We start from the raw sequence: 7,831 nt of genomic DNA on the forward strand, positions 1-7,831 counted from the left end.
CTGCTTTTATAGTACCATCAAAACCGTTTTATCGGAAATTATCATGTAAATAGATAAGTAATTACCATTGCAATAAACAAAATTGCCAACTAGACATAATCCTGACAGCTCTGTCCTCTTATTCAACCTTATTACTGTACTATCGTGCACCAAAGTCGTGTTCACTACCCATCCACAGTGAGGATTCGAATAGCCTTGAGTCTGAAGTTTCGAAACAGCTGGGGGAAATGCTATGGTCGGCCAACAGATGTCGCCCACTGTAGTGTGTGTGTGTGTGTGTGTTGGGGGGGGACAGAGGGAGGTGGGGGTTAAGAACATAAGAACATAGAATGGAGAAACTGCAGCGAGCCCTATTGGCCCATACTGGGCAGTCGATTTACACCCAACCCTATTGCTCATGTAGACATCCAACCTATGTTTGAAGCAATTCAGGCGTGTTCGAGTTAATGATGATATTTGGTAACTTGTTCCGTTCATCCACTACTCTGTTTCCAAACCAGTGTTTACCTATTTCACGCCTAAATCATAAATTGTCTAATTTAAAACCATTATTCTGAGAGTTGGCTCCTGGTTGGATAATTTGAGTACCTTTGTAATGTCCTTTGTTTAGCCCTGCCTTCCACTTATACACCTTTATCAGGTCGCCCCTCGCTCTACATCTCTCAAGGGAGTGCAAATTAAGATGCTTTAACCTGTCTCTATACTCAAGGTTCCTAATGCCAGGGATTAGTCTTGTCATTCTCCTCTGAATTCTTTCCAAGGATTCTATATCCATTCTGTAATACGGTGACCAGAACTGAACTGCGTAATCCAGGTGTGGTCTCACAAAAACAAGATACAGTTTTAGGATGACCTCGCTAGTCTTGTAACTAACACTCCTTTGTATGAACCCAAGTACTTTATTAGCCTTGTTACGAGCAAAAACACATTGTTTACTTGGCTTAAGGTTCCTACTTATCGTACTCTAAATCTCTCTCGCAGTCAGTTCTCTATGGCATCGTTGTTCATCTGGTATCTGGTTTCCCTGTTTATCTCTATACTGGGTACTTTACATTTTAGCCGACATTGAACTTCATCTGCATTTTTTTCAGACCATTCCGAAAAATTTGTTTAGATCTTCCTCTAGTTTTTGCCGAGTCCTCGTCCAGATTTGATAACCGTCCTATTTTAGTGTCATCAGCAAATTTATATGTTGCTGTCTATGCCGATATCATGTCGTTTTATGTATATAATAAGCAATAATGGTCCCAAGTACTGAGCCGGGAACTCCGCTTGTGGCGTTGCTCCAATGGGACTTAGTGCCGTTAATGCTCACTCGCTGTTTCCTGTCCTGTAACCACGCCTAATCCATTTAGGATGTCACCTTTGATGCCATGAGCTTCTACCTTTCTAATTAGTCTTTCGTGGGGGACTTTGTCGAAGGCTTTGCTAAAGTCGAGATATACCACATCATAATTGTGCCCCTCGTCCACTGATTCGAAAACTGATGAAAAGAATGTAATAGATTAGTTAGGCAAGAACGTCCGCTTGTGAAGCCATGCTGGGAATCATTGATCAATCGGTGCTTCTCCAGGTGATTTCGGATAGAGTTTGAAATGATTGCTTCCAGTAATTTGCCTACTATTGATGTTAGACTGATTGGGCGGTAGTTAGAGGATAGTGATCTATCCCCCTTCTTGAAAATCGGTATTACATTCGCTATCCTCCAGGATTCTGGTACTACACCTGTTTTTAAGGACATGTTAAACAACTTTAAACAACTTTGCTAAGGGCATATTAAGCTCTTCCTTACATTCCTTTAATACTCTGGCAAATATCTCATCAGGACCAGGTGACTTATTAGGCTTTAGTTTGTCTATTTGCTTACTAACATCGTTACTCGTCACTACTCTCTCGCTTAATTTGTTTTCTTCACTATCTCTGTATATAGTCAGTGCCTCGGGTATCATGTTTAAATTTTCAGTGGTGAAAACTGTTGAAAAATATTTATTCATTATTGCTCATTTCTCCGTCGTTATCATTAGAGCTCACTTGATCTGACGTGGTCCAATCTTTTCGTCTTTAGTTTATTGTTTGGTAGAATCCTTTGGGGTTTTGTCTTCGCCTCCCTTGCTATCCTTACCTCATTATTCCTCTTTGCTTCCCTTATCTCGGTTTTAACTCTACTCGCCAATACCCTATAATAGTCCCGGAGGTGAATTTCGCCACGATTTATCCTTCTACCTATAGCCTTCCTTTGGCCAATGATGTTCTTTAAATAATTATTTATCCATTTAGGGTCATTGTTGTCTGATCTGAGTTTTTTGTATGGTATGTTCTGCCTTTGTGCATTAAGTAACTCACTATTTAAATTATCGTGGAACTCGGCAATCTCAGATCTCGTTATCAGGTCGGTGTCATCTGTCAGGTTCACGGCCAAGCACGACACCCCCTCTCTCAACTGCCTCTTTAAACTGTCAAAGTTTGCCCTTCTGAAATCTGGTACTTTAGTGGAATTTTCCTTACGTCTGCCCTGAAAATCTAACTGGAATCGAATTTCTTTGTGATCGCTGTTTGCAAGTTCGTTCCCTACCTCGACATTGCTAATGAGGTTTTCTCTGTTCGTCAGAACTAAATCCAGTATATTATTACCCCGGGTGGGTTCGGTTATATGTTGACTTAGGAAGCAGTCCTGGATCGTCTCGAGAAAATCCTCTGATTCTGAGTTACCCGTAAGGACAGTCCAATCTATTTGGCCAAGGTTAAAGTCGCCTACTATACAGACTTTGTTGTGTATGGAAGCCCTGCGCATTTCATCCCAGATAAGTCGCTCATTGACGCTATCAAGATTGGGGGGTCTATATATTACCCCTGTGATTAATTTTTCCCGACCGTTGCTTAATTCTATTCAAATTGTTTCTGTATTCCTCTCAGTTTTTATTTCCTTATTTATTTCACACTTCAGATTATCCCTAACATAGATTGCTACTCCGCCTCCTTTCCTGGTCTGCCTATCGGTATGGAACAGTTTGTAACCCGCAATTTGGTATTCGACTGGTAATTCACGTGTGTCTACAGTAGGTTGATCCATGTTTCAGTGAATGCAATTATATCGATTTCTTCGGTACATACCAAGGCCTTAATATCATCCATTTTGTTTCTCATACTTCTACTGTTCGCGTAGTATACATTTAAGTTAGTCGTGTTCTGAGTCCTTCCCTTACCGCGTTTAGTTTTAAACTCCCTGTCTAATTTAGTTTTGTCATCATTCCTAACACTATTTCCCTGTAATCTTTCACCTTGTTTACCCGCTCCCACTGCAGTCTCCTCCACCCCCGTGCTCCTATGTTCTCTTAGCAGTTTAAAGACTTCGATATATTTTGAACTGCCCCCTCTAGAGCCCCAGCCAGGGTTGCTACTCCATCCCTAGACAGGTGCACCCCATCCCTAGCATAAAGGTCCCTTCTGCCATAGAAGTTGTCCCAGTTGTCAATGAATGGGACTGATATTGACTTGCAATATCTGTCAAGACGGTCGTTAACACCAACTGCCCTTGACAACCATTCGCTGCCAACTCTCCTTCTAGGCAGGACACCGCATATGATAGGGATCCCTCCCTTAGTCCTAATACGATCTATGGCTGCCTTGAACTTATCAAGAAGTTCCTCGCTCCTACACCCGCCAATATCATTGCCTCCTGCACTGAGGCAGATAATGGGTTTGTTCCCATTACCAGACAAGATATTGTCCATCCTGTCAACTATATCCCCCACCCCAGCTCCTGGCAAACACACCCTCATCCTATTTTTTTTTTTACCACAAAAGGCCCTGTCCATGTACCTTACCTGTGAGTCACCAACAATTAAAGTTTTTATACCTTCCTTGTCATCCCTGCCCCTGACTGTACTAACGTCCAATTCGTCTATCAAGGGACTGAACGGGTTGGTACACTTAGCTGTTGTTGTCGTTGTTGTCGTATTCTTCGAGTGCTTCTTGACCACCAGCTTGGTCCTCCCACTACTCACGACTTTCCACTCGTTTGATTTTTCGTCAGACACTGGCTTTACTCGTCCAGCCTCTCCTTTTAACTTCGCCAGTTCTTTCCTTAATTTCAGGTTCTCCAACGTGGCCCTCTCAATTTCTAACTTGGCCCTCGCCAATTCTTCAGTGGACCACTCCAGTTTGGTCAACAAACTCTCATACCCAAGACCGCACATATCACTGGCCATATCTGATAATTATCCCTCAGGAGCTAACCCTGCCGTGACCTTTCCTCTAGTGAGGTGATGATGGATGATGTAGTGATGATGGATGATGTTATATGTAGTGTTGATGGGTGGTTTTATATGTAGTAATGATTAGGCAATAAAATAATAACAGTTTAATGCTAAAAACATATGCTTTGCTGTACCGTTGTAGTGAAAAACATGGTGGAACTTACATACACCGTTAATGAACTATTGATGGAAGAAGAAGTTTTGGGGACTGAACAGTGAGACTCCGGAGGGTGGCATGGTACCGTTGCCTAGCAGATGAGCCCCCCGGAGAGGGCCGATTCTGGTAGTATGTATATATATATATATATATATATATATATATATATATATATATATATATATATATATATATATATATATATATATATATATATATATATATATATATATATATATGTATATATATATATATATGTAATGAGTGATTGTCAGACCAAACCTTACAGCCCAGAATTATGTCACATATAACAGCAAGTACACCACAGACCTCGTGGTACCACCGCATTCCAGGTTGACACACCTCAGGTCGACCCTAGGGACTTGACCTTGCCCGCTAATGACGTGAGCCGGTGACCTACAACCGCACCTAGCCAAGACACCTGGCCAGGACCACACCTGCACACAATTATCCAGATCAAACCAGTTTAGTGTTAATTGTTAGAGGTCAGAAGCCGGCTGGGCCGACCCCATATAAAGGCCCTACAGTCCCGTCCACGGGCATTCCAGATTCGGCATTCCATATTCGGCATTCGAGATTCCTATTCGATTCCATTACGATTCTCATTCTGGTTGCTGTCATCTCTCTCCCGTTCGGGTCGTCACTCGGTTCACTAAGGAGAGTCACGCACGTCCCCTCCCCAGGTCGGGAGGGAGACCTCCCGACCAGACGGCATCGCCAGCTAAGCAGACTCTCCCTGTGATGAAGGCAGCCCAGCCAGCACCCACTGGGCCTACGTCAGGGTACACGTGAGTCTTGTCAGAACGTCCTAGGGTGAGTTACCTACTGTGGGAAGTGTATTCATTCAGGTGCGTCCGAGAGTCAGTGTCAAGTAACGTAAAGCATAATGTGTCACTCCCCGACCCCGATATAATAGTGATATTAATGTGTCCATGTCATTGAGTGAAGTAATAAATAGTTGTATCAAGAGGTGTTTAACAAGTTGTCCCTTTAAGAAGTAATATATGTGTATTGACATACGAGATAAGATAAGCGTAGTGACGCTGTGCAAATAACATCCAGGCCACGCTACCAAGTTTCCTATCTTTACATTCCTATACTCTATACTCTCTCCTATATATATATATCTTCCTCTTCTCTGTTTATTCTGTCTCATTACAGTTGAGTGTGTGCGTTACATTAGTTAAGTTCATGTGTTGGGCATGTGGTAGTACATGAGTTAAGTGTTGTATGTTGGGCATGTGGTAGTACATTGATTAAGTGTATGTTGGGCATGTGGTAGTCACATGAGTTAAGTGTGTATATGTTGGTGTGGTAGTCATTAGTTAAGTGTATGTTGGAACTGTAGTGAGTACATTGAGTTGGTTAATGTTGGGCATGTAGTGGTACATTAGTTAAGTGTATATTTGTGGGCATGGTAGTACATGAGTTACTTATAGAATTATGTTGAATATGATGAGTACATGAGTTAAGTTCATGTTGGGCATGTAGTGAGTACATGAGTTAAGTTCATGTTGGGCATGTAGTGAGTACATTAGTTAAGTGTATGTTGTGCATGTAGTGAGTACATGAGTTAAGTGTATGTTGGGCATGTAGTGAGTACATTAGTTAAGTGTATGTTGTGCATGTAGTGAGTACATTAGTTAAGTGTATGTTGGGCGTGTAGTGAGTACATGAGTTAAGTTCATGTTGGGCATGTAGTGAGTACATGAGTTAAGTTCATGTTGGGCATGTAGTGAGTACATTAGTTAAGTGTATGTTGTGCATGTAGTGAGTACATGAGTTAAGTGTATGTTGGGCATGTAGTGAGTACATTAGTTAAGTGTATGTTGTGCATGTAGTGAGTACATTAGTTAAGTGTATGTTGGGCGTGTAGTGAGTACATGAGTTAAGTTCATGTTGGGCATGTAGTGAGTACATGAGTTAAGTTCATGTTGGGCATGTAGTGAGTACATTAGTTAAGTGTATGTTGTGCATGTAGTGAGTACATGAGTTAAGTGTATGTTGGGCATGTAGTGAGTACATTAGTTAAGTGTATGTTGTGCATGTAGTGAGTACATTAGTTAAGTGTATGTTGGGCATGTAGTGAGTACATGAGTTAAGTGTATGTTGGGCATGTAGTGAGTCATTGTTGTTGTTGTTGAAGGAGAGTAATCTGAGTTAGGTAGTGAGGAAAGTAATTATATCAGTATGTTGAACTGGGTGGGTAAGAGTACAGATCCCTGGTGGGACTCTGTTTGGAAGGATTTGGGCGCGAGAGAGATAATTCATTATTGTCCCTTGAGCTTGGTGACTTCAGAGAAAAATAAATAAAATTTGTTATTATATTTATTGTTGTGTTGACTAATGTTTATTGGTGCTGTAGGAAGAGGGAGTTTGTTTTTGTTGAAACTGTTGTTTTATGACTGGTGGTGGCAGGAACGGGCTTAGGGGATGGATGTGTTGGAATATAACTTGTTCTAAGATCTTGAAACGTGCTGATAGTGAACTTCTTGCTAATAGCGTTAATAAATTAAAGCAGTACTCGAGAGCATAACATTGTTATCCATCTACTTGCAGAGATTATCACTGAGATGCGCCAGGCCTTCTTTACCCAACTGGATACAGCACAAGGTAATGTTTATATTAAACTTTTAAAAAGATTCGGTCAAAATGAACCTATGTACAAATGTTTATTTGCTCTTGTGCCTCTCATAAGATAATAATAGTTAATGTTTTTATAAAGCAAGATGATTATTAATTAAAGGTTCTCCCAAGACTGTACAATACAACATCACAATGAACACGTGTTTAATTTGTTCCTCCTCAATGGTCAACTATCTGGCTCATAATAAACACTAATATATTCTTCAAAAAGTATTATATTGTTTTATTTGTTCTATTTGTTGGCAGATGTGTCGCAGACCTTGAAAAGGCTGACAGCAGCAACACAAGGTAATGTTCCCCAAGTTATGTAAGACCCATAAGGAATACTGTTGTATGTGTAACATGTTAGAGCTGTGGTTTAGTATACTGTAGGTTATTAATGTTATCACTAGAGTCACGTCATAATACTTGGTCACTTTCCCACACAAGAGTGCCATTGGTCAGCTTAACGTCTTGTAGTAAGTTTTCTGACTGTTAAGTCACTACTAGTCGGTTTGTTCCTTGTGTTTTACTTATCCCTGATATAATTGTTGTATATAGTTTTGTGTCAACCTTGCTAATAGCTTTAGTATATTACAAGTTAACCATTTACTTACAGAAAGTAACAAGATGGTCAAAGATCTGTCCCAAGCCTTCACTACCCACCTAGAGGAATACAAACAAGGTGATGTTTCTTCCTCTCGTTTAATATGTACATTGTTACCCATCAAACACAGTCTCAACTAACAATATATACACACAGAACAAGGTA

The 7,831-nt window shown here is 40.7% G+C and overlaps 1 long non-coding RNA gene across 1 annotated transcript; it reads left to right on the top strand.

Annotated features, from left to right (window-relative positions):
- Positions 1 to 6,867: 6,867 nt before the first annotated feature.
- LOC121877107 lies at positions 6,868 to 7,744 on the top strand. Its single transcript, XR_006090889.1, has 3 exons — positions 6,868 to 7,047; positions 7,327 to 7,368; positions 7,679 to 7,744. It is a non-coding gene; the product is annotated as an uncharacterized LOC121877107 (long non-coding RNA).
- The last annotated feature ends 87 nt before the right edge of the window (positions 7,745 to 7,831 follow it).

Source organism: Homarus americanus, unplaced genomic scaffold (genome assembly GCF_018991925.1).
Source record: "Homarus americanus isolate GMGI-L3 unplaced genomic scaffold, GMGI_Hamer_2.0 scaffold32870, whole genome shotgun sequence".
Taxonomy (NCBI): Eukaryota; Metazoa; Arthropoda; class Malacostraca; order Decapoda; family Nephropidae; genus Homarus; species Homarus americanus.